Source organism: Pinus tabuliformis, chromosome 2_2, assembly GCF_031772625.1.
Source record: "Pinus tabuliformis cultivar Carrire ecotype Pingquan chromosome 2_2, CPIR1, whole genome shotgun sequence".
Lineage (NCBI taxonomy): Eukaryota > Viridiplantae > Streptophyta > Pinopsida > Pinales > Pinaceae > Pinus > Pinus tabuliformis.
In genome coordinates, this window is record NC_142300.1 from 864,505,770 (window position 1) to 864,532,205 (window position 26,436).

Genomic DNA, 26,436 nt, shown 5'->3' on the forward strand with positions numbered 1-26,436 from the left:
TTAATTCAAATCATCATGAGGGGTGGTAGGAGGGGGAGGGGTTCTTTATGACCCCAAAGGAAAAATGGTGACAAGATATTCATAGGGTTTAGGTAGAATGACAAACAACCTGGTAGAGGCTCATGGTCTCTACCAAGGGCTATTAATAGTGAAAGAGATTCAAGTGTCAAATATTTTCATACTAGGAGACTCCCTCCTCATAGTACAACATTTAACGATGGGAACCAATCCCCAAGATCCCTCATTGGATAATATCATGAAGAGAATAAAGTAAATCAATGAAAGTATCCCAAATAAATCCTTATATCACATCCTAAGAGGTCAAAACATGGAGGTAGACAAGAGCACAAATAGACCATGTCAGTTGGGTGTTGGATAACTTGAAGTGAATGGGGACATAAGATGGGTTATACTTCCATACTGCAAATGAAAATCAGATTAATATTGACAGACCAAAAACCAAAGAAAAGGCATATAATCCCAAGCCCAAAGAGAAGGGGTGTTATGGAAACGATATAATAAAATGGAGCAATGGGAAATATAATAAAAAAATGGGAGGGGGGCCAATGGACGAAGTGGCATCCTCTCCAAGCTATTGTCATGTAGATCCAACAACACACACTCCTCACATAATGCTCACCCAAGAAAACCAAGGAAGGATGATTTCCATGAAGCAGTAAACCAGATGTAGACAAAATTGAATGCTCTTCGTATTGATGTAATGGTGACCAATATGAAACAAAATCAACAATTAAACACCAATCCATAGGTCTTGCGAGAGGTGCAAACTCTGAAGGGAAAATCCCCTCAGCAAGAGGATGAAACTAACACCCTTCATAAACAAATTAATAAACTGCAAGACCAAGTTAGAATTTTGTCCTCCATTGAGAATCGATCAGTGAAAGTGTTATTGATAGGGTAAAGGGCTCGAACCTAAACAGTGCTCCACAAGAGGAGGAAATAAAGATTGCCTGATATATGGAATGGTTCAAATTTTGTCACTTGTTAGGGCAATATTGTATGATCTATACCTACAAGCTAGTATTGTACTCTATACAATTTTGTAGTTTTTTTTTGTTTTTTTTTTGTTTTTGTTTTGTTTTGTTTTGTTTTTTTTTAAGCGATGGATAGTAGCTACAAGGAAGGGAATAAAGATATAAATATCCATTATGTACTACCTTATTATTTTCCTTGAGCCAGGCACAAATTTGAAACTAATACATACTCATTTATGTTTAAAAAAAATACAATTCACCTTGAGATCTCCCTTTTGAGTTGAATTCTATACATATGCTTTGACGACACTCTCATTGACATACTATTTAGTTTATCTTCTTATCTTTTCTCCATGAGTTGTATGAACTTACCCACAAGGTACTTCCATATTGATACCTAGAGAAAAATTGTGATCCATGTGGATATTAGTGGTCACCCGCCTATTCCACTTAGACCTCTAGTCGGTTTCATCAGTTTGCTTGTTTATAGCAACATTTACTATTTTTAGCAATTTTTCGGGTCTTGAACTTTTGGAGCAGTTTTGACCCCCTAAACGACGTTTTTTGAGGTCTGCAATAGGCCCATAACTATAAGATAGCTATAGGGTCTGCATCAAATCTTGTAGTAGTTGGAGATATTTTTCCAATGAGGTATCGTACATGCCAAACACAAATAATATGACCAAGTTACGACCCCGGGAAGTTGACTACCCAACTAACCCCAACGGGGCCCACAAACTTTTGGTGTTCCATCTCATGGGGTTAGGGTTTTGGTTGTTTATGGTTTTCCCTTGTTGTTCAATAATAAAAAGGCCTTTGAGCCTCATTGTAACACAGTCCAGAGGCATGTTGCTACCACATCTCTTCTCAGAGATAAGCTACCATCGCTTGAGCTAGTTTATTTTCGTTTATGTATGGAAGCATATTTCAGTTCTTGGATATTAATGAAATGACGTTTTATTTATGTTGCATCTCTGCGTTTATGTGTATATCTATTTTGTTGCGTTCTTGCATAAGCCCCGATCAAATTGACCATTCATAACTCTAAATCATGAGGGCTTACAAGTATGTTACTTCTTATCAACAATAGTTTAATAATTCTCTATTATGAACCTTGCAGCTTAAAAATTACGAGAAACCAATAATTACAATCTTATTCACTAGGGGAGCCTCCTTTTACAATGAATACAATGTACAATATGAGATTTGTTGATCCTAATATTGGGTCTCTTTAGTGTATGTATGTATGAGACAAAGGGTACAAGTAATAAAATGGGACCATGAAAGATTCTAACCTACATAACAATATAACAATAGAGATGCAATCACTCAATAACTAGGGCTTAATAATGGGTTTTAGGGATAACATTGGGCTTATATAGGGCTTAACATGCCCCTCCACTCCAAACAAGTGTTTTCCTCAGCATTTGACTAGCTGCTAGTGATTTTTCATGAATAAGTCATCTTCCAATGTCATCTTTTTCGTTGGTATATTCTTCTATATGATGAGGTACTCCACAATTGTTGGATTTCTCAGCTACTTTAATAATTTCTTCAATAATTTTTATGCTTATAGTATGATTTTATCTTCTTCATTTATCTCCGGTACACTTCTTGGTTGCAAATAATAATATAGTCATGATATCGAGAAGGTGGAAGACCCTTAGGCATTAATCCAAATACTATTTAATGATTATTGAAAACTTTATAGAGATCCCCTTATATAGATGATATTGATGTTTGAACATTTAGTGAACACAGTTGTGCAATTACACCCCCACGCTACCTTTTGTGTAGTTTTATCACACCATTATAAATTATCACTTTAGAGGGTTTTCCTTGGAAATCTCTAAGCTTAATTTCCTTTCCTTTTGAGGTAAATCTTATGAAGAGATATTTAAAATTAAATGTCATTGTTCCCAATGATCATAACCATTGGACCCATAATACAACATCAACACCACCAAAAACAAAATCCATTTTTTGCAAGAGGGTTTGAAGCAGAACACAAGGACATTTTGCCAAGAACGGCAGTCTCGGGCAAGTGTAACCCCAACAGGAAGACGCGGTAAAACGACGCACTGTTTTCTTGGGTAGTTGGCTCCCAGATGGATGAATAGCTACTTGAATACACTTCTGACTCCCTTGCTACTCAGGATATTTGGGTCAATTTCTCCCGACCAGCTCCAACATTGACTACGCTGGTGATAGCCAGTTTACCGATCACAGGGGTTGAGGCAGTGATAACTCAAATGGAAGTTATGGCGGTCTCTCCGTAGATCCTAGAATCGACTCTGGCCCCGACAGTTATGGAAGGAATATTCATCCCAAAAGAAGGCCCGGAGTTACCCTTCCTACTCATTCCTTCCCCGTCGGACCTGAACATATGGTCGCAGGCCTTCCTGGCAGCAATAATTACCCAAGGTGGTGCAAGTGTTTCAGGAGAAGGACTGAGTAACTTGGGTCAAACAACACAAGGATTGCTGCCTGAACAAGTAGGAATCATCGGGACTGACCCCTTATATACAACATTCCAACCAGTTGGCTCAGCCCCTCCTTTAGGCTGCTTCATTGGCATTCCCGGACTGGACCGCGCTTCGAAAGGAAATCATTATGATTTAGAAGACATTGGCCTTGAGGAAGGAGAGAAAGGAGCTAAAGCGCGGCCAAAACATAAAAAAAATCAAGGAATTCAAAAATCAGAGAAAGGGATAGGCAGTTAATCTTTGGAGAAGGAATCTCTATGGCTCAAGCGGCCCTGGCGGAGAGCACGATGTTAGTTGGAAGGGTGAGAGGCCGAAATTACTCCCCGATACACCTTCGAAAGTGGACAGCGGAAATTTGGGGGAATCTCCTCATACAGCTCCCAGGTATCCTCTCGCTTTCCAGGGGCTGGTTTGCTCTGATTTTCGCTCATCCGGACCAGGTAGACTGGGTCCTCACGTGGTACTGGCACATTGAGATGACACCAGTGCTATTGAAGCGATGGTCACCAATGTTTGACCCAAAAAAAGAAAATCATGGAGCGGGGCTAATTTGGGTCCGATTACCTGCTCTCCCGTTACAATTTTGGGGGGAAGAAATCTTCAAGGTAATAGGAGATGATTTGGGTGTCTATCTAGATCATGATATAACTTACCAAGACACAGGATGCCTAGCATTGGCACGTATTCTAGTGCATCTAGATACCAGAGAAGGTCTGGTAGAGAGGTACTTGCTTTAGATGGGCGACATCACTCAGAGGCAAATTCTAGATTATGAAGGCATTCCCTTCCGTTGCTGCAAATGTCACGAAGTGGGGCATTTATACAAAGACTATCCAAGAATTTTAGGGCAGAATCAGATCTCGGCCAAAATGTTGGTCTCAGCCTCCCGTCAAACTCTGGATTCAGATTTCGATTCTCAATTGGACCTCCAAGAAAGTACTCCGCCCTCTATTCTGACTCCGCAGTAGGCCGTAGCTCACCATTTCACAAGGGCATCGGATCGACCCCCTAAAAAATCCAGATCCTGGGAGACGGCTTTCGCGGGTACTCCCTTCTCCACTCTTCCTCTTTTGTCTCATTCTGTTGAAAGTTCAGTAAATTTATCATCTTCTTTGAACTGTGTCGTCTCTCAAGTTGAAGTTAATAAGTTATGTTCATCGGTTTGTCCTATTCCCTATGTGCCTCCCTCACTGTCCTCCCCCATTCCCCAACCCTTTGTGGATAGGACCACCTGCTCGCTAGATGATCATCCACTATCAAGTGGGCCTCACCGATATTTCCTCAGATCCCTTCCTGTTGCTCCCTCTTCGGTCTTAGGCCTAGAACTTGACCCCCCTCCTTCAATTACTCTCAAGCCTCCAAGAGGCTGTCAATAAAAAAATTCTAAGGTTATTAAAAGGGATAGTGTTGAAGTAGCCTTCGGGGTCCAATCCCCAATCGACTGGGTTCTTAGAGCAAAGAGAAACCCTCACTCCTCTCCCCCATGATCTGTCTTTCCTTTAATTGTAGGGGTCTGGCCAACCTTGACAAAAAGCTGGCTCTCAAGAGGCTCTGTCTGTCTGAAAAGCTGGATGCTATTTTCCTTCAAGAAACTCTGGGGGAAGGTCACCAGATAAATAAGCTTCTCTTAAGTTTTCTCCCAACTTTGGATTTTCATTTTTTGGATGTGAAGGGTCGCTCTGGTGGCTGCGCCTTGGGGTTTAACACTCGTTCTACAAAAATCCTCAACTTTTAGGAGGAGAAGGTTTTCTTGGTGCAGATATCTGGCCTATGGAGCTTGGCAGGCCATTTAAGATCATCAACATCTATGGCGCTTGCCAGAACAGAGAATTATTCTGGAATAGAATCATGGAGGCTAATTTTATGAATCAAGATAATATCATTATTGGTGGAGATTTAAATTTCTCCCTCGAATCAGCGGAATCCTGGGGTTTTAGGGGTCAAAGTGATCATCTCATAGCATTTTTTGAAAACTTGTTGGATGCTCACGAATTTCTAAATATTGACCCTGTTAAACTCAAGCCAACTTGGAGGAGTTGCAGATTGGGGGTAGATGCCCTTGCTAGAAGATTGGACCGATTCTTGATCAAAGCCCCTCTTATGGCAAGTTTAATTCTCTTTCATCAATGGGTGGGGAGTGATGGGATCTATGATCACTCTCCTATATTTATAGAGCTCAAGGGTAATCTTTCTAAACCCTCTTCACCTTTTAAATTTAACTCCTCCTGGTTGTTAGAGCTGAGTTTCAGGAACTTGGTCTCGGCCACTTGGATCCATTGCTCCCAGAATGAAACCTCCTCCCCAGGGGAGCTCTTTGAAAAAAATCTAGCAGTTCTAAAAGGAAAAACAATAACCTAGGCCAGATTAAAACAAAGAAAAGAAGATGAAGATCTTCAAAGAATTGAAAAGGCTCTACTAGCCTTCAAAGAATCAACTCCCACAGGATCAAACTCGATAGAACAAAAGTTGCAACTGATTCAGCTGGAAACTGGCAGAATAAAGCTTCTTCGCTTAAAGAAGAAACCTGGGGGCTCAAGAGCAGAGAAATCTAGCTCAAAGCAGGTGATGAAAATTCAAAGTTCTTTCAACAATATGCAAGGGGTTGAAAAGCCATTAACTCAATCTGGGAATTACAAGATTCAAAAGGAAGGAAAGCGGGCAATTTTGAACAACTGGCTGACATGGCGATTAGACATTACTCTAATATCTACAAAGCCCCATTGGAATAACCCTTCCAAGCATCATTCTCACTGCTGAAGCTCTACCCAGATTCATCAAGTTGGAGGAAATTGAAGAACTAAACTCTCAGGTTACTGGAGAAGAGCTTGAAGCTATGTTGAAGTGCTTTCATAAGGATAAGAGCCTAGGTCCTAATGGGTGGCCAGTTGAATTCTTCAGTTCCTTTTTAGATTTAATTGGAGATGATCTCATCGAGACCATTGAAGAAAGTTGAAAGTCTGGCAGAATTTTGGAGGCCTTCAACTTGACTTTCCTGGCCTTTATACCCAAATCTGATAACCCTTCCTCTTTTGAAGATTACAGACCCATATCCCTCTGAAATAACATTTACAAAATCATATCCAAAATAATAGCCCTCTATATTAAAGCCTTTCTCTCCTGAATGATATCCAAGGAACAATTTGCCTTTCTCAGCCATCGCCAAATCCATGAAGCAATTGGTATTGCTCAGGAAGCTCTTCACTCGATTAAGAAGCTCCATAAAAAGTCTGTCATCCTAAAAATTGATCTTTCCAAAGCCTTTGATCGTACCCTTTGATCGTACCTGTTGGTCCTACCTCAGGATAACTCTCACTCACATTGGATTCTCCTTTGCTTTCGTCAATTGGATCATGGGTTGTCTTACTTCGGTCTCCTTTAGTATTCTCATCAATGGAACGACTTTGGGTTCCTTTCATGCGGAACGAGGCCTTAGGCAGGGATGTCCTCTCTCCCCGCTGCTCTTTCTCCTCATCATGGAAGGCTTCCTCAAACTGATAACAAAAGGCATAGAGGAAGGCTCTTTGGCTGGAGTCAGGCTCTCGGTTATGTCCTCTATAACCCATCTTTTATTTGTTGATGATGTTCTGATTTTTTTAAATGGATCTTTTCAAGACTCATATGCTTTCAAGGGTATTCTAGATCTTTTTTGTATAGCTACAGGCATGCAACCAAATATTGCAAAATCAACTATTATCATAGTTTCTTGCCAGCTGAATGAAGCAAGATTAGCTAGCCAATTTTTTGAATATGAGCGTCAAGATCTGGATGATGGTCTTAAATATTTGGGTTTTAGATTGAAACCAAATGGTTATCGCATAACAGATTGGACTTGGATTATAGCCAAGATTGAAAGCAGAATCAATATTTGGCAACATAGATGGCTTTCTAGAGTAGGTAGGCTAACTCTCCTCAAGTCGGTCCTACAAGTTATTCCAGTTTACTGGATTTCGCTGGCCTGGATTCCCAAAGGAATTTTAAAAAGAATTCAACAATTATGCTGTCGCTTCCTTTGGCACGGAAAAATTCTAGGGAGAACTTTTTATTGGGTCTGTTGGGACAACATTGACAAACCCAAAAAACTGGGGGGTTGGGGCATAAAAAAATTGCATTTATTCGCTGAGGCTTTGGCTGCAAAACTGGGCTGGCAACTTGTTAATTCCAGAAGTCTTTGGCACGAAATCACTTATCATAAGTACATATCTCCGCTCTCAATTCTAGAATGGATTCGTAGACCTTCAGTTCCTACCATTGGATCCTCCATAATTTGGAAAGCATTATCTCAATCTATCTCTCTGATCAAGTGTGGTCTGGCTTAGAAAGTTGGCAATGGAGTTCAAGTGAGGATTGGTTTGGATGCATGGAGTGGATGTGGGAATGGCCATATTATCCCCCATCCTCTTTGCAATTTCCTTCAATACTCAGGCATCACCCACCTATCACATATAGCATATGATATTCAGGACAGGTGGCAAAACCAGACCTGGAAGGACCACAACATGCTCAACATTTCGGTAGTTTGGGTCGATGATTGGCAGAGATTCATAGGCTCATTAGAGGAGTCCAATGTGCATATAAACGACAATCAAGATGTCCTTATCTAGGCATTGGATCCCCAAGGTAGATACTCCCCCAAATCAGGTTATGCTTATACAGTGGCAGCCAGACACACGGGTGATTTCTCTTGGTGGTGGAGTCATATTTGGAAATTAAAGGCCCCTCCCAAATCTAGGCTTTTCATGTGATGCATTTTAACAGACAAGGTTCCCACTGAACTAATGCTGAGGCGTCGTGCAAACTGCGGGCCTTCTAGGTGTTGTTTATGTAGGATGTAGGAGTAAGATACTTCTCATCTATTCTTTACCTGTTTTGTCTCGAAAGCCTTCTGGCTAAGGATCCTCACTTCACTAAATCTACATATTGATTGGTCGGGATGAGATATTGAAGAGGCTTGGCAAAGATGGTGGATAAAAGCCAACTCTCAGAAAACTAGATGCCTTCCAGTGTTAATTTGCTGGGGAATCTGGCTTAACAGTAACAAATCCATTTTCAAGAATGCTAAAATAGTTTGGGACTCCTCCAGTATTTCAATGTTGGCTTTATACAATTCGCTCCCGAAGGACTAGGACATCTGACCCCCTCGGATCATTACCCAAGAATGCATAGACATAAACTCCCCTTGGAGTTATTTTGATGGCTCAGCACAAGATGAAGCCTGTGGTGAAGGGGCGGTGCTGCATATGGATAATATAGTGTCTTATAGAATCAAGGTTGGCCTTGGCAAAGGCACCAACAACTATGTTGAATTGAGCAGTCTAAAATACCTTCTCCTTTTTGCAAAAGAATAAAATTGCCAACAACTTCAGATATTCGGAGACTCACAACTCATAATTAACTGGACAAATGAAGTTAATCATTGTCACTTGCACACACTTAGAGATATTCTGACTGATATCCTTTCTCTAAAGTCCCAATTTGATTCATTTGCATGCTCACATATATACAGGGAAAGGAATGAGATTGTTTATCCAAAGAGGCAGCGTAGCTGAATAAAGGTCAATGGCAGATACAGGAATACAGGGGCGACAATTTCTACAGTTACTATCATCGTCCTTTTATGGACATGATTGGTTCCTATCAGAATGATCGCTAGATCATTCAACAACTTTTCTTTTACTTTCTCCTTCTATGTATATAACTTACCAATTTTTAGTATATTTTTGGACAAAACTCATATTCTCATAAACTTACTGGACTTCTCAGAAGTTTATTATCAATAAGCATCATAATAGTTTTTGTAAAGTTTATAATAGCTCTAAACAATACTCCCTTTTTGCTGACAACAGTTCATATCTGCAGTATTATACAACATGTAATTTTCTTATCTTTTTAATGAAAATTACGCTTTTTCCGAGGAAAAAAAACATCAACACCACCCATTTGTATTGTAATCATGTGACTATCCAACAAATACTCCCCCATATTCATCTTAATGCATTTTTTTCCTTAATAAAAGTGTAACTTTCATTAGAATATGCAACATTAAATTTTGTTGATGCAGTGTAATGCATTCTGAAAAAAATGGTTATTAGCCCAGTTGATCATCACTAGCAAAACTTGCCCATAAACATTTATTTGAGTTCTATAAACAATGAACATAATTATATAACTATATTATTTCAACTTTTATGAGCTAAAATACAACATCCATCATCATCTGATCATGTACAAAAAGGAAAAGAAAAAAACAACGACAACATATAATCTAATCCTACAATTTACTGAAGTTGCAGTGTGCCTTCATTAAAAGACCCATGGAAATAAGTATGAGTAACATCCCCTATCTATTCAAAAATATTCCAAACTCCCAAAAGTTGTGAAGCACCTTCTTTAGAGAGGAAGTCTAGCATTTTGTTCCATTCCTTGTAAATATGTTGACAAGAGACAAAATCAAAAACATGTTTGATACAAAGGATCTCTTCAACAATGGTAAGAAGTATGTGGTTATGACATCTCTGAACCTAATTGAACTAGTTCACAATAATCGTAGAGTCCATAAAGACATGTAATACTTGCATTCTTTTTTGTGGCAAAAAGGAGAAGGAATTTCAAGGCCAACAACTCTGCATAGTTGTTTGATTGTCTTCCTAGACTAATATGATGTTTAAAGGAGTGGCTGACTAGTTGTAGGAAAATGAAAACCCCACATCTCCATTTTCAAGGGAATCACCATCAAAATAGGCCCATGGGAGCGCATGATTTATATCTTTAGCAGTGATATTATGGGGGAGCATGGGTTGTTTCCAATGAGGGTAGAAGAGAATAAATTGTAAGAACTTGAGCAACCACCTTTTTGGGGACTGAGAGTTGCACTTGAAATATCGAACCACCCAACAACTAAGAGAGGGGAAGATTCATGTGATCATTTATGCTAACTTGGTCCCACCAGGATTACCATGCTACCTAGAAGGACTCTCCTTGCCACACAGTACCAAAACGAAGTTCATTTTTGTAGTATTCCCATACCCTCAAAGAGAAAGGAAATGCGATGAACAAGTGGGCCAATGTTTCATCAATATTTTTGCATAATGAACACCATCCGGGCCCTTCTTTTTGACACTTTTATAGATTTTCTCAGTTTAGTATTTTGTTTTCCAAAAGGCACCACACAAATAGTTTTGCCTTGGTTGGGAAGTACAATTTTCATATCTTTTTCCACCACCATTATTGGGATGTCGACAGACTCATATTGATCAAGTGCACATAGATTTTATTAGGAGTATACTCCCTAAAGGGAGAATGAATCCAACAAAGTGTGTGCTCTCGATCTTGCAGCCAAACATGTAAAACAATCAATTATGTGGTATAATTTTGTCAGGATTCCTCATAATCACCTGGGAGATTCAAATGGACAACATTAGCCCAACCTTGATCCCATAAGGAAGTTCACACATTATTAACCACTTGATCGAGAGTAAGCCTGTTCTCATTATTTAAACATTTTACCATTTCACAGGGGAGGCAATAGTGTATCCCACAACCAACCCAAGGATCCACCCCTATCCTTAGCTTTTCCTTGTTTCCCACCTTCCATGCAAGACCATCTTTGATCACTGTGAATGAAGATAAAATAGCCTTCCATATAAAATATACATTGGGTTTACTCTTTTCAGGAGAGTAGATCCATTCTTCCCCCGAGCTAGGATATATGTACTTCGTATACACCACATAAGTCCATAAGATGTTTGTTGATAGGATCCTCTAGCGCACCTTGGTAGCCAAATCTTTTGCAAACAAAGGAATGTTTTGTTGAAGAATATGAGGCACATGTAGTTAATGAGTTTCTTCTTGACTTGATAACTATTTGTGAGGCATTTTTAATCTTCTTATTAGCACAATCTTCTCTTTGACATTATTAGAGTGCGTGTTTCTTATTTCATCAAACAGCTACCAAAACAAAGAGACAAGAACATAAGAGGTTGGAATTTTGCCAGGGACAAGACCTCTGCCTCTTCGAGAGGAAAACCCACACGAAATTATTCTTATAGAGATTCCAATTGACGAACACCAAAACCATGACCCTTGACTGACTGAGTCACTCCAAGACTAAGACATCAATCCTCTTCTTCATATTGCTGAAATCATCATCATCACTGCACCTTTTCCAAGATCATCGTTGTGTCTACACCATTGAGATCTTCACTGTTTTCACATAACTATTCTTAAGGTTATGACTACAGAGAGTAGCACCGAGACCCTTGTATTTATATTTATGTCGAGAAGGTAATCATCATTATATTACTTACCTGAAATCACAACGATATTAGCCAAAGACTTATCCTTATGTGAAGAGACATAGTTTTGTACCCATCCAAGTTTCAGCACCTTGAACTTAACTGAAATATGCAAGTGGAATGCGAAGGTATCACTGTACCTTATCATCGAGATCATACTCCTAATTATCCCATCTGATAATATACTTCTTCAATATATGCGGAGTTGCATACCTTGTTCTTATCCAAGTTGCTTCAGAGAATGCGAAATTCTATTCCTCCCATTTGTGGTGACCCTAGGTGGGTATATATAGTGGTCATGCCTCCATAATGAGCCGACATAACCAAGTGATCCATTGTGTCTCTTTTGCTAGCCGACATGACTTCAATTTAAATTATTTTGCTGGCCAACATGACAGAGTTTTCCATCGTTTTGCTTGCTTGTCTTCAGGAGGATTATGTTGGTCTTGGAGGGCCATTCTTAGACACGGGGTAGCTTCATATACATGACAAATATGCTCAAGAAGAGCTAATGATTTTGACTCTTTGACTTTCCTAGACCTATGGAATGAGCAAGAAACTCATTCATATGATTTACAAAAATAATATTTCTTTTATTTACAAGTACAAAGATCAAAATTGCATGTATAAATATCGAACCTAGTTACATTTTCTTCAACACTCCCTCTTAACTAGGGAGGTATTTACAATGGTACTTGGTCATTCTCAATATGAATAATTTCTCATAAGAAGAATCAGATTGGTAATCCCATCTATATAGCATCATATCAACCAACATTGTCACAGTGCAAGGCCTTGACTAACAGCTCCATCTCTCCATGAGATCATGAGATCATGAGCTACAATCCTGTCGAGACCAATGATCTATAGACACCTTCATCATTGTCTCTCAAGGTACATACCCACCTAGGTGTTCACTGAGTATGACCTTCTAGGACTATTCTTATCTTGCGTCCCTAACCCTCAAAGAATATCGGTCCTATTTCATACTCTTGTCTTGGATGCCCTACACATCCTCAAAGAGCATCAGATGCTAGATGATTACCCAACCCTCCATTCTTTCTTCCCAGGTGAAGACAAGAATGTTGTGTCTATCATGTGTCTTCATTTCCATCCATGGCCTTCACCTAGACTTACGGTTGTTAGTCCTGGTCTAGTGCATGACACATGAAATAGAAAAACACAACTGTCACCCCTTTGTAGTCGGGGGTGATCTAATCCAATCTCCCTCTTGATCAGGGACCTGTCAGAGCTCCCTCTTAGCTAGGGACTCTTCTATACATCAACAACTTCTTCTTTGTGGGTCCTTCAGCTGCTTGATCAACTTTTCTCCTTGATGTCATGAAATTTAGTTGAGCTTCTTTCTTGTAGGGAAATTGTCATCGATCACTTTCCTTCTTAGTTCATCATGTCATTCCTTTCTTCGTGGAAAGTGGTCTTCGTCATATCTGGAGCCTTCATCATATGACTACTTCTTTCTCATCATGTTTCTTTAATTCACCACATGAATGCTAGTTGTACTTGTAAGTGGCCCTGCATGAACTCATCCAGATATTATTCAATAAATCAAGTATATAATTAAATCAAATTGTACCTTACTAGGTGGCTCTTCATCATGACATCTTTCTGTAGGTATCAAAATCCTGCACACATATTGAAATATCTCCCAAATATATCCATTGTTAAGGGTCTTCATCTTTTTCAGACTTTCATAAGAGTCTTCATATCTTTCCAAGAGATTTCCTATTTAATCTTCTTGGTATTTTGGATGTTGATTGTCTTTATCATGATCTCTTCCTACCTCACACATTCCATCAACATTTTTAATCAGAGTTTCTTCATTGTAGTTAATCACCTCATACTTCATATGAGGACATAGTATGTTGATTTCATCTAGTGTGACTTGCGTCTTTCTGCATCCTTTTAGAGTAGGAGATTTGTTTCCTTCGATCATGTTTCTGAAGATAGAGGTATGGATCTGCAACCATATGACATGTCATTATAAAACTTAAATTCAAGTATACATATTTCATTTTACCTTTTAGGTTGTCCGAGATTCTTTTAGCAGCTTCTTTGATTGAAATACCTTCAGCCCCTTGAACTGCTCTTACGTCATCATATCATTATTCATGAACTTCACAGTTTGAAGTTTCTATCGAAACACTTGCTTCATCCCTGGATCAGTGAATCTTCTAGTGAATATTCCATCAAAGAATCTTGAGGATATTATAGATCCCTATCCAATAGATGTTTCCCTTTTGTTGTATGAAGAGCCTTCTTTAGATGTTTGACTTCTGCAAAGTTGTTGCCTACAACTTGCCTTCTTTGACTGAGGTATCTTACTTATCCTTGAAAATTTAGTCACCCTCTGATCCGGATTTAAACAGGAACGCAACAAATTACAGAGATAACCATAAATACAGATATGTAGCGGAAATAATACTTCATTTCATTAATGTAAAATTATGAAATATGCTTACAAACAGAAATGGAAATAAACTAGCTACGACGATGATAACTTATCTCTGAGAAGAGATGTGGCGGCTACATGCCTCTGAACTGTGTTACAATGAGGCTCGAAGGCCTATTTATTGTTGAGAAACAATGCAAAACCCTTAACATCCCAAAATCTAACCGTAGAAGATGAAACGCCAAATTGTGGGCCTCGTTTTGGGTAAGTTGGTACATCAACTTCCCGGGGTCATAACTTTGGCACCTGATCTTCGTTTGACACGTACAATAGCTCATTAGAAAGATCTATTCAAGAAATACAACTTTGGGAAGAGCAACATGGCCCGTGGACCCATGTTGCTCCCAGATTTCACAAAAAACGTCATTTAGGGCCTCAAAACGGCTCCAGAAGTTCAAGACCCGAAAACCTGCTAAAAATAGTAAGTTGTGCTACAATTAAGGAAACTGAAAAACTGAAAGAGACAGTTGTGGGGGTCCAAGTGGGATGGGTGGGTGGCCACCAACCTCCACCTTAATCATTCCTCCCCCCTTAGGAAGCAATTTTCCCCATTGCATTGAGTTCCTCCATCTGTTGAACTTGGTCCCTGGTGAGTTGTTCTGCAATCTTGGATGTGTCTAGTAATGGTGGGAAGCATGGTCGAGGGCGATACACATTGAACACTTGGTGCATGTGAAGGAATGGAGGAATGCTATGCTCCAAAGCATTTTTTCCCACAACCTTGGTAATGGTATAAGGACCATGTCGGCAGGGTCGAAGTTTCTGATGGGCTCTTGTAAGGTGTTGTTTCTACAGATGCAACCAGACTTTGTTGCCCACCTGAAGCTTGGGTTGTACCCATGTGGGTGAGGAGAAGTTGTTCCTGTGTTCTGTCATGACCGTATCCCTTTTCTGCTGTTGTTGTGTGGAGGAACCCTTCGCGAGGGTCATGGATGTGGTGACGATCTTCCCCTTACTTTGGGAGTGAACCAGACAGAAAATGAATTTCCTAGTCTGGGAGATGAGCTTGTTGCCTTTCTTGGCAGTGATCAAAGAGGTGGTGGTAGGTGGGGCTACCTCCAGTATCCTGTATAATGAATTACACAAAGAAATAATGACAGCACGAGGCCTTGACTCATACACAGCATGTCGCCTCCACAAGTATGGTTGGCCTAATAGTACATCACAAACATCCAGAGGTGTAACATCACACAATACCTCGTCTGTGAAGGGTTTGATGCTGTAAGGAAGGCAACATTGTTGGCAAACTCAGAGATCTCGTCCTTGGTGAAGCCACTTGATACTATACGGCTGTGGGTGTGGTGTAGTCGGTAGGCCCAACCGCTTGACGACCTCTACTGAAATGAGGTTCTTTTGGCTCCCACTGTCAAAAATGAATTATAGCGATGAACCCTTCACCCACATTTGTGAGTGGAAAAGACGCTCCCCCTCCTCTGGATCTTCGGGCTCATTCCTCTGGATCTTAGCGATGGCAACAGTGGCACTGGGCTCGACATCAATGATCTGCCTCCCTTTGTCATTCCCCTTGTCAGGTTCTGACTCAGGGTCGGAACATGCATATGATTATGAAGCCTTCAACTCGGCCACCAACGACTGCTTGGTTCGACACTCACTTGTGCTGTGAGTGGGGCTCTTATGGAACTCACACGACTTTCCTATGTCCTTCTTCGACTTCGTGGTGTTGTTCTTTTTCTTTCTGCTTCGACTGGTTGTCTTGGGTCACCCCACCTTGGCTTTGTCCTTTAGTCTTCAGATTTGCATATCCAAAGTCTCGCTTCTTTTGTTTGAACTTCTGCTCGATTTTAACAACGTATCGGTACGTTGTATCGAGCAAGGAGATGTTCAGGAACTTCATCTCTTTCTGGATGTATCTGTGTAGGCAGTCACGGTATTTGAGTACCAGATGCAACTCAAAATATTTAATACCCAACTGTGTGCGAAGGGTATGAAAAATGTTTGTGAACTTTGGCACATCTTGGTCCCGTCCCTGCCGCAGCGTGGTCCACTTTATGTATTTGTCCTCATAGCTTTTGACATGGTAGTACAACTCCTTGATGGCATCCCGGAAGGAATTCCAAGTGGGTGTGGCTAAGAACAGTGAGTCCATACTTTCATCCTTCTACTCGTAGTAGGTTTCCCACCAGTCCTTGACGTGGGGGGTTTCTTTGAGAAGAGCGAAAACAATCTTTTCTCGACTCAAAAATTCATGAACATAAAAATAATCCTCTAGCAGATTTAACCATTTATACGGCATCTGCATCTATCTGACCATCGAATATGGGGATTTAAAAATTAATTTGTACCTTAAACGGTGTGGCATTTCCATAGTCGCTGTTGGAAGCCGATGCGTGGCCTCTGGGTAGCCGCTGAAGGATTTGGGCAAAGTTATCCATCATCGCGTTCCTTTGTCGCTCTAGGGCTTCTTCAAGCAAGATTTTGATAGGATTTCCTACCCCCTCGTCTTTCTTTTCATCCGCCATGGGAGGTCTTCGGGATTTGCGAGGCTGGTCTTGCAAAGGTTCGACCAGTTCAAGCCCTAACTCCTTATATCCCGACCTCGTTGGGGACATGCAAAGAAAAACAGAGAAAAAGCAGACCGCTCTGATACCACTGATCCAGATTTAAACAGGAACGCAACAGATTACAGAGATAATCATAAATACAGATGTGCAGTGGAAATAATACTTCATTTCATTAATGTAAAATACTGAAATATGCTTACAAACAGAAATGGAAATAAACCAACTAGGGCGATGGTAGCTTATCTATGAGAAGAGATGTGGCGGCTACATACCTCTGAACTGTGTTACAATGAGGCTTGAAGGCCTATTTATTGTTGAGAAACAATGGAAAACCCTTAACATCCCAAAACCTAACCCTAGAAGATGAAACGCCAAATTGTGGGCCCTGTTTTGGGTAAGTTGGTACATAAACTTCCCGGGGTCGTAATTTTGGCATCCGATCTTCGTTTGACGCGTACAATAGCTCGTTAGAAAGATCTATCCGTGCACTACAACTTTGGGAAGAGCAACATCAATCCATGGACCCATGTTGCTCCCATATTTCTAAAAAAACGTCGTTTAGGGCCTCAAAACGGCTCCGTAAGTTCAGTTCCCGAAAAACTACTAAAAATAGTAAATTGTGCTACAATTAAGGAAACTGAAAAAATAAAAGAGACAGTTGTGGGGGTCCAAGTGGGATAGGTGGGTGGCCACCAACATCCACCTAGATCACCCTTGTGATGATGTCACAAGATTTAGTTCTTTCATGATGTTACATCACATCTTATAATATATTGTAGTCACATTATATGTAGGATCTAGGAGCCTAAAAAGAGACTTATAGAGAGAGACTAATTTAAATATTTGTACTCCCTTTTATTCAGCTCCTTTCATCCTATTCGGTGACATGAATTTTCTTATAATTTTCATGATTTCTCTACTATATTCCCTAATGCCTACATTCATGAAATCAAAGGAGAAATTATTTAATGACTTCATTCATCTATGAGGACTATAACTATCGTCTTTATTTCATGCAAGGACCTTGTTATGAGGATTATGACTATTCTCTAGCATTTCCATTCCCTTGCAAACCGAAGCCATTAAATAAACAATTGATCAAACATGAGAGATACTTACTTGGCATGTGAAGAGGAGATATCCACCTTGATGCTTCCTTTGCTTGAGCTGCCCATCATGAACTGCTAGTATCCTTTTACAAGGATTCTTTAGAGACCTTCTAATACCACGACATTTTGATCTTCTCGTCATAGAAACTACTTTATGATCTTGAGATCATCTTGATTCCTAATTCTTCTTCATGGTTCTTTTGACTCCTTTTATATTGAACATATTGTTGACATGCTCGTGATACTACCATCCCACAAGTGGCCCTTATTATACTTCAACATTAGCAAATTCATGTTCTGATCCGAGCATCATGCTATTGAGATCATGTATATAGATCAAATTCAAAATTGTGACAAGTATATTGATATTGTACCGAGACAATGATGTCCATGAGTGTTGTTCTTTCGAATTGTGCATTGTGTTGTGAGCTCGAACTTGTCACCGAATTCATCACTGTGTTTTTATTGAGATATGTATTGGAGACCTGCCTTTTGATCTATCGAGATCATGGTTGTCTCTTCATAGTTTTTACTAAGATCATAACTTATGCACCTTGACTAAGAATGTAAGTTGCGTTTATTATTGCACAAAAGTATTTACCGAGGATGTGACTGTGATCACTGAACCTACCTTATTTTCCTGAGTTTTTGAGCACCAACAATACTTTTGTTTTCCTGAGATTATAATTTATGTCGAGACAGAAATGTCTCCTTGTAAGGGATTACTCAAACGATTGCCTTTTACCCGATATCCTCAATAACTAAGAATCATGAGGAGTATTGAGATTACCATGCTTATGTAATACTTTGTCGAGCTATACCATTTCATCAAACTGTGGATATAGTTTTGTCAGACCGAAATTGTGTGTTTCCTGTAGGATCTTCGAGACCATTATTCTTATGTCAAGAAATTATTGAAACAAAGATCAAGATGAATATGTTAAGTCTGTAAGAGTATCATCATGATCATGCTGAAAATATGTTGAAGACTTCGATTACGAGGAGACCAAGACAGTGAGCACGTTGATGTCAAGACAATGTTCTTATTGGGGCAGAGAACATAAGAGTGTCGAGATAGGGGATACTTCTCTTTCACTGAGATAGGGTATTCACCAAGTTCATATACCGAGGATTTATACTTTGTTGTGCTCATCAAGACTGATAGAGGATTTCGAATATGTCGTTGTTCTGTGTCATCGAGAGTCTTGAGACTTCTGAGCATGAATATTGAGACTTCACTGAGATTGGTCTTGAATTGTCTTGTTGTTGAATACTTCTTGTTGAAGACTGATATTTCAATTCCTTCAACTTGTTGTGATGTCCTTCTTGAAATTGATCCTTAAGTGTCTCTTTTATGCCCTTCCTTAGACTGCACCCATAGCTCTGATACCATGTTGAAGAATCTGAGGCACATGTAGTTAATGAGATTCTTCTTGACTTGATAACTATTTGTGAGGAATTTTTAATCTTATTATTAGCAAAATATTCTCTTTGACATTATTAGAGTGTGTGTTTCTTATTTCATCAAATATATACCAAAACAAAGAGACAAGAACGCAAGAGGTTGGCATTTTGCTAGGGCCAAAACCTCTCCCTCTTGGAGAGGAAAACCCGCAATGAAATTATTCTTATAGAGATTCCAACTGATGAACACCAAGACCATGACCCTTGATTGACTGAGCCACTCCAAGACCAAGGCATCAATCCTATTCTTCATACTGTTGAAATCATCATCATCAGTGTGTCTGCACCATCGAGATCTTCACTGTTTTCACCAGAGCTGCCACTTTGATGAGATTATGTCCTTGAGACAAAGTCACCATTGAAATCATAATTATGCTTAAGGTTATGCATGCAGAGAGTAGCACCAAGACCCTTGTCTTTAGACTTATGTCGAGAAGGTAATCATCATAATAGTACTTATCTGAAATCACAGTGATATTATCCGAAGACTTATCCTTATGCAAAGAGACATAGTTCTGTACCCATCCAAGTTCCAACACCTTGAACTTAACTGAGATCTCAGAGTGGAATGCGAAGGTATCATTGTACCTTATCATCGTGATCCTACTCCTAATTATACCATCCAAGAATATACTTCTCCAATATATGTGGAGTTGTAGACCTTGTTCTTATCCGAGTTGCTTCAGAGAATGCGAGATTATGTTGCTCCCATTTTTGTTGACCCTAGGTGGGTATATATAGTGATCATGCCTCCATAATGAGCTGACATAACCAAGTGATCCATTATATCTCTTTTGCTAGTCGACATGACTTCAATTTAAATTATTTCGTTGGCCAACATGACAGAGTTTTCCATTGTTTTTCTTGCTTGTCTTCAAGAGGATTATGTTGGTCTTGGAGGGATGTTCTTAGAAACTAGGTAGCTTCATATACATTACAAATATTCTCAAGAAGAGCTCATGATTTTGATTCTTTGACTTTCCTAGACCTATGGAATGAACAAGAAACTCATTCATATGATTTACAAAAATAATATTTATTTTCTTTACAAGTACAAAGATGAAAATTGCATGTATACATATCGAACCTAGTTACATTTTATTCAACATGTTTTGTATTCCCCAACCCCCCCATGCCTTGGGGAAAACTATTTTCTCCCAACGCACCCATGGGAGCACATAGTCTTCTTTCGAGTTGTCCCATAAAAACTAGGAGCATAACTCCAAAACAAAGTTAAGAATCCCCTTCTGAATCTGGGACAATGACATCTAATAGATTGGAATAGCTTCCAAAACATACTTAATTAGAACCAATCTGTCATCTCTTGATAACCATATTAAACTCCATACCTTTAGTATGTTTACCATTTTCGTTAGGAGCCATTGCCAGAGGAGCCATTACCAACCTACCTTCTTATAGTCATTAAATTTTAGGAAAAACCCCAAATACTTTAACCCTTCTTCTAAGTTGTTGATGTGAACAGGAAAGACTTCTTGCATTATCCTGGATTCATCAATGGAGAGAGTTGAAGGTAGGAGAACATATTTTGAGATGTTGACTAACATACTTGTAGCTTTTTGAAAGAGGCCCAAAGTTGTATTCATAGCTACAATGTCACCTCTGGACCCATCTAAACAACATAATATTGTCTACGAATAAAATATCGGTGATCGTCATGACCACACCCCTTAGATCCCTCCTTCTTCTTGCCTCTAAAAGAAGACTACTCAACCCCTCAACCATCAGGTGGAATATTAAAGTGGATAAATGATATACATGGTGCAATACTCTTTCAACATCGAATGATTTCGATGTTTATCCATTGATGATAATTACGAATGATACAGAGGTTATACAACTCATGACCCAATGGATGAAGGGGACTTCAAAACCCATATGAGTGAGGATTAGACGAAGGAATAACAAAATGACCCTATCATATGCTTTCGAAAGGCCTATTTTATTACCAGACCTTTGAGCCTTATGGTTTTTATTCTATGGAGAACCTCTTGAGCGACACTAATTGCTTCGTGAGTCTGGCGATCTTCCAAAAAGGCAAATTGTTCCTTGAAAACATTTCTAGATAGAATTGGTTTTATTATGTTTGCAATGATTTTATCAATCGCCTTGTATATGTAGTTGCAAAGGGAGATAGGCCTAAATTCATCAAATGATAGAAGATCATCATATTTGGGGATAAAGGCTATGAAGGTTGTATTAAATGAGGCTAAAATCCTCTCATTTTTGGTGAGAATCCTATAGAACTCTTAACAAGTCCTCCCCAATGGTTTCAAAAAATGCCAACAGAAATTCAACTATCCAACCATTAGGGCCCAGACTCTTATCTTTTTTCATGTTTTGAAGTAACCTATTGTTTTGGGAAGTTTTAGTGTCTACGGATAAACACCTAAACCCCTAGACTAGTAGCTAAGTCTAAGACAACAGTGCAAAGCATTCTCTACTTTTCCTATGACCAATAGATAAAATAAGAGGCAAAGAAGCCTACTATAGCTTTCGCTTGCTCCTTATCTCCCTTGATCAACTATGTCGCTCCTCTCCATACTTGATTCGCTTGAAGAGTACCTACACACAGACATAGGACAACAACCGATCAAAGCATATGATAATGATCTATTGATTAAACATAGCATGGAGTCAAGTACATGATACACATATGAAAGCATAAATGAATAACACAAGCATATGGAAAAATATTTGAACACTTTATTAGTAAAAGGAAGAGTTACAACCCATTGCTCGATTCAACATCACTCCTCAAGTTCAATCCCATCCTCTCCTCATAACAAACAAGACATTTTGAGATTATTACAATACTTGAAATCAACTCAAGTCTCATACTAACAACATCTCCCTATAATTCAATAATTTCCAGCCCCTGATCACTTAGATGAGTGGTCTTTTTATAGGTGAATGAAGGAAGTTATTCCATAAATGGTGATAATGAATTCCCTCCCAAACTTAGAATTTAGCTCCATGGAGGAAGGGATAGGGGATTGATGCTCCTTAACTCCCTTGCTCATCCAAATACGAGCTCAAAGGAGTAGATAGCCTTGAGAAACTTCTAGAGGCATCCAATGGATAAGGAATCTTTCTAACCCTCATGGAAATTCGCTCAAATTCGCCCAACGCAAGCCAAAGAGGGACCAAGTGCGCTGCATAACACCCTATCAATTTATGGTTTGCATTGCAGCGCACCCTAATGAAGGCCTACCTGCGCTGATCTTCTTAGAGGTAGTTTCTGGATGATTTTAGTCATGAAACTTCTTGGGAAGCTAGGCATTCTGATGGTTGACTTCTTTAGGGCATGTAACAACTGAATTAGGGTTTGATGGCCCCTAATAGTACTGATTTGTAGGTTGGGGTTGATGTGCCCAAATGGATCTGTAACAGTTGGCCCCTAAAGCATGAAGTCGTAAATATTTATGTCGAGTGAAATGCTTTATCATGTGGAGAGGAGGTTTCAAAGCGGAAGGTGACTTGCATCAATTACAATACATATATCATGATAATTTGATTTTTCACATGAACTTGCTGAGGGAAGGCATCCCCATGCTCAGCTTATAAACTTTCATTACATGTACAAATATAGTCGTCTACAGATATAGACCCATGAATGGATGACCATGAATGTAAGGCCATTGTACATTTGATATAGTAACCCTAAATATATCACAGCCCGGATGGATGAAACTAGATCTGGGGTCTTCAATCTCATTCAATCTTTCGCTCAAGTACAACTCTAACCATGTGAAAAGATGTTCTGAAGTCAAACACAGAAAGACATCGTCTGATTACCAGCCAATGATGTAAGCCGTTAACAGACGCGAGAGGAATCACCAATAATGATAATGACCCTCAAGGTACTACAATACATTTTGTATGGTGTGAATAAATGATTTGATGTCGAACACCATACAAAGTCTCTTGGTCGAAGGCCAGTGATGTCAACCTATCGCCAGAAGTGAGAAACCTGCCATTGATGTATGCAAGCCTCAAGGTACTAAAGGGTTGTTTCTAAGTCAACTTCTTGGATAATGTGCTGATGTCGACAAGAAGTGACTCGTCATAGGAGGGCCTTGATGTATCCCACATCAATGACACGAAACGAGGTAAATGATTTTGGAGATGAAAAATCGACTGACGACAGAAGGTTCAGGAATGGCGGTCATGAAAATGAAGGTTTATGGTATTGCAAGGGATGAAGTTTGAACTGAATGACTTCTCTTGAACATGTTGGAAACACTAAGATGAATTGGTAGCATTGACCCAAAACAAAGTAATGGATGGTAATGATAGACCAATGGTGTGATAACCCTCAAGCTGAATGACCCAATCCACATAGTCAAGGTGATGAGGTGAAAGTGTCATGTTCAAGAGAGACTTGCTACCATAAAGTTTTCTCGGCTTTTTCCCATTTCCCCAGTCATTGCTAACCAGTACCTCTTTATTTTTTATCAAGCTTGAGGAGGATAACATATGCTTGTTGTATAATTTCACCCTTCGGGCAAATCCATCACTATTTGATGCTTTAACGAGTCTAGCGAAGGTGAAACTCGGTCTTGTCTAGATGGACAAGTTTGTCGCTATTTGATGTTTTTAACGAGTTTAACAACAAAGATAACTCGGTCCTTTTCATGTTTAGGGAGTTTGAAAAGGGACGAAAAGGAAACTCTACAAGTTCTTTTTTCGTAAGTTAATCTCTCAAGTCTGAAAAGGCGCAAAATAATACAAGAGAGATATCATTTCCTATCCTTTAATGAGCTAGAAATGACAAGCACTTGACAATATTTTCATGTTTAGAGAGTCTGAAAAGAGCTTAAAGAGGACTCCAAGGGGGTTCTTTTTTTGTTTTTAACAAAGCTCAAAAAAGAGATAAATGGTTGCTTTATGGTCAAAGATGTTCAATTTACATTTGAGCACGTGAAATTATACATTTCAGTCGTTAAACCTATTCAAAACACCATCAAAATAGATTAAAAATACCTGTTTCATGGATAAAAATGGATAAAACTAATGTTTGCTCGATTAATGTGCAAGAAATAAACATAAAAACAAGTTTTACCATTCATTTTTACCATTTCACATTTACCCTTTGACTTTGGTGCTCTGGAGCAGTTTTTACCTCGAAGTTCACTAGCTGATTACAGAGGATTCAGTGGACTGTTTCTCGTGCCGTCCAGACTAGGTAGGAGCTATCTCTATTCTCTTTCATTTCATTCCATTTATTTCCATTTTTAAGCAAAAATCTTGAGTTTTTGAGGCCCCTAGGATTTCAATTTTGAACTCTGGAATCAGTGCACCCTTTCAATGTCGAAAGGTGCACTGCATTGCACACACCTAGAAGGCTGTATGCATTGTAGAGCACTGTCTCTAAGGCAGGGGTGCATTGGGTGCAAAACCAAAGTTTACACAACTATTTTCTCCCAAAACTTTCGCTATTTTCGCAAAAAATGGATCTTAATTTGTCTAATGGTTGCATTACAGACATTCATCGGATCAAAATGGTGATTATATGGAGAGAAAGAGAGCACAAAGAAAAATATATGATTGCCCTAAATAATCAGGGTATGGTTGAGGCCCTAAGGAATTGCGGGTTACTCAAGTATTTCCGATTATCTAACATGCGGTAGCAGATTGAGCTTTTGCAGTTTCTTGTTCGTTCATGGGATCCTACTGATTAGGCCTTTCACATTAGGGACAAAGTGATCCCATTTACCATCGATGACATCTACTTTCTGACCGGACTGTCGAGGTGGGGTGCCCCCATCTCACTATCGGGATTTGCCAGAGGAGGTGAATCAATGAGAGACTATATACGACAGTTCTGTCGGGAAGGTGCTCAACCTAGTAGAGACAGAAAGATGAACATCAGGGATGTAAGTGATTTACCATTGAGGACGATCCTTTTTACCCTCACCAAACTGGCTTGCAGCGTGACACTACACTTGGCAAACAGATCATACATGCAGTATGATTTAGAGTGTTTAGAGCCAAAAGTGTTCAACTAGTGTGAGGCAGTTCTTTCATCTGTGAAAGAACAACTAACCAAGGTGAAAAATGGAAAGACAAAGAACTTTGACTATGGGTCGATCCTGATTTCTTTCACCTTGGAGAGAATTTCACTTATGCAGCCACAACTTATTTCACTGGGTGTATCTGGACCTAAAGATCCACGGATGTAGAGATGGGTAGATCTTATGGCTAGACATGTTGGTCAGTCATTCATCTCTTTTACCCCTGCATTGTTTGAGTGGTTTGATCGACAGGGTATGGCCTTCACAGAATATCCATATTCAAGAATGGATTTCCGTGGTGATCTAGACTTGATGTTACCAGTTGGAGCACAGTGGAGTGCTATAGGTAAATTGTTTGACCAGAGTGTTTTTTATTTTAAAGTTTCTACGATTTTTTGTGTTTTTTTATTATCTCCAAGACTAAACAATTTTTTTTTTAATGTATGCAGATGTTGGACCTGTTTGACCTGTGGGGCACCAACGAGAGGCAGGTGGGACAGCACAGGGACCTGTTGGGAGAGCAGTTCTCCGAGACTTAAATTTAGTCGAGGCATTGGCTGAGCTACAGGACCACATATAGGGTTTGACCCTAGGCATTCCGGATGTCTAGATCGAGGAGTTGCCTATGCGACTGCATTGCCACACCATTGGTGTGCCGAGTCATTGGATGAGACTTTTACGCATGATAGCACAGGCTGTGACCTATTTGTTGGGTTGTGTTATATTCTTTCCACGTAGTTAACAGGGGGTTTGAGGGGCACCCGTAACCCCACTTTATGGGGTCTGGGGCAGTGCCCCGGAAAATTTTGGTTTTGGACCCTATGTTAGGTTGGGCGGACCCACCTATGGTTTTGTGCATGATTTTCGCACATGTTTTCTGGACGTGATGGTTTTTGGTCCATGGTATTGGACGCGATGCTTTTTGGTCCATGGTATTGGATGCTTCGACATGTATAAATATGTATTATAACATTGAAAGGAACATAATGAAAAATCAAGTTGGTAGTCCCAGTTTTGGGATCCAGGGGAAAATCTCTGTGTATATGTGTTTTATGTGTTCTACT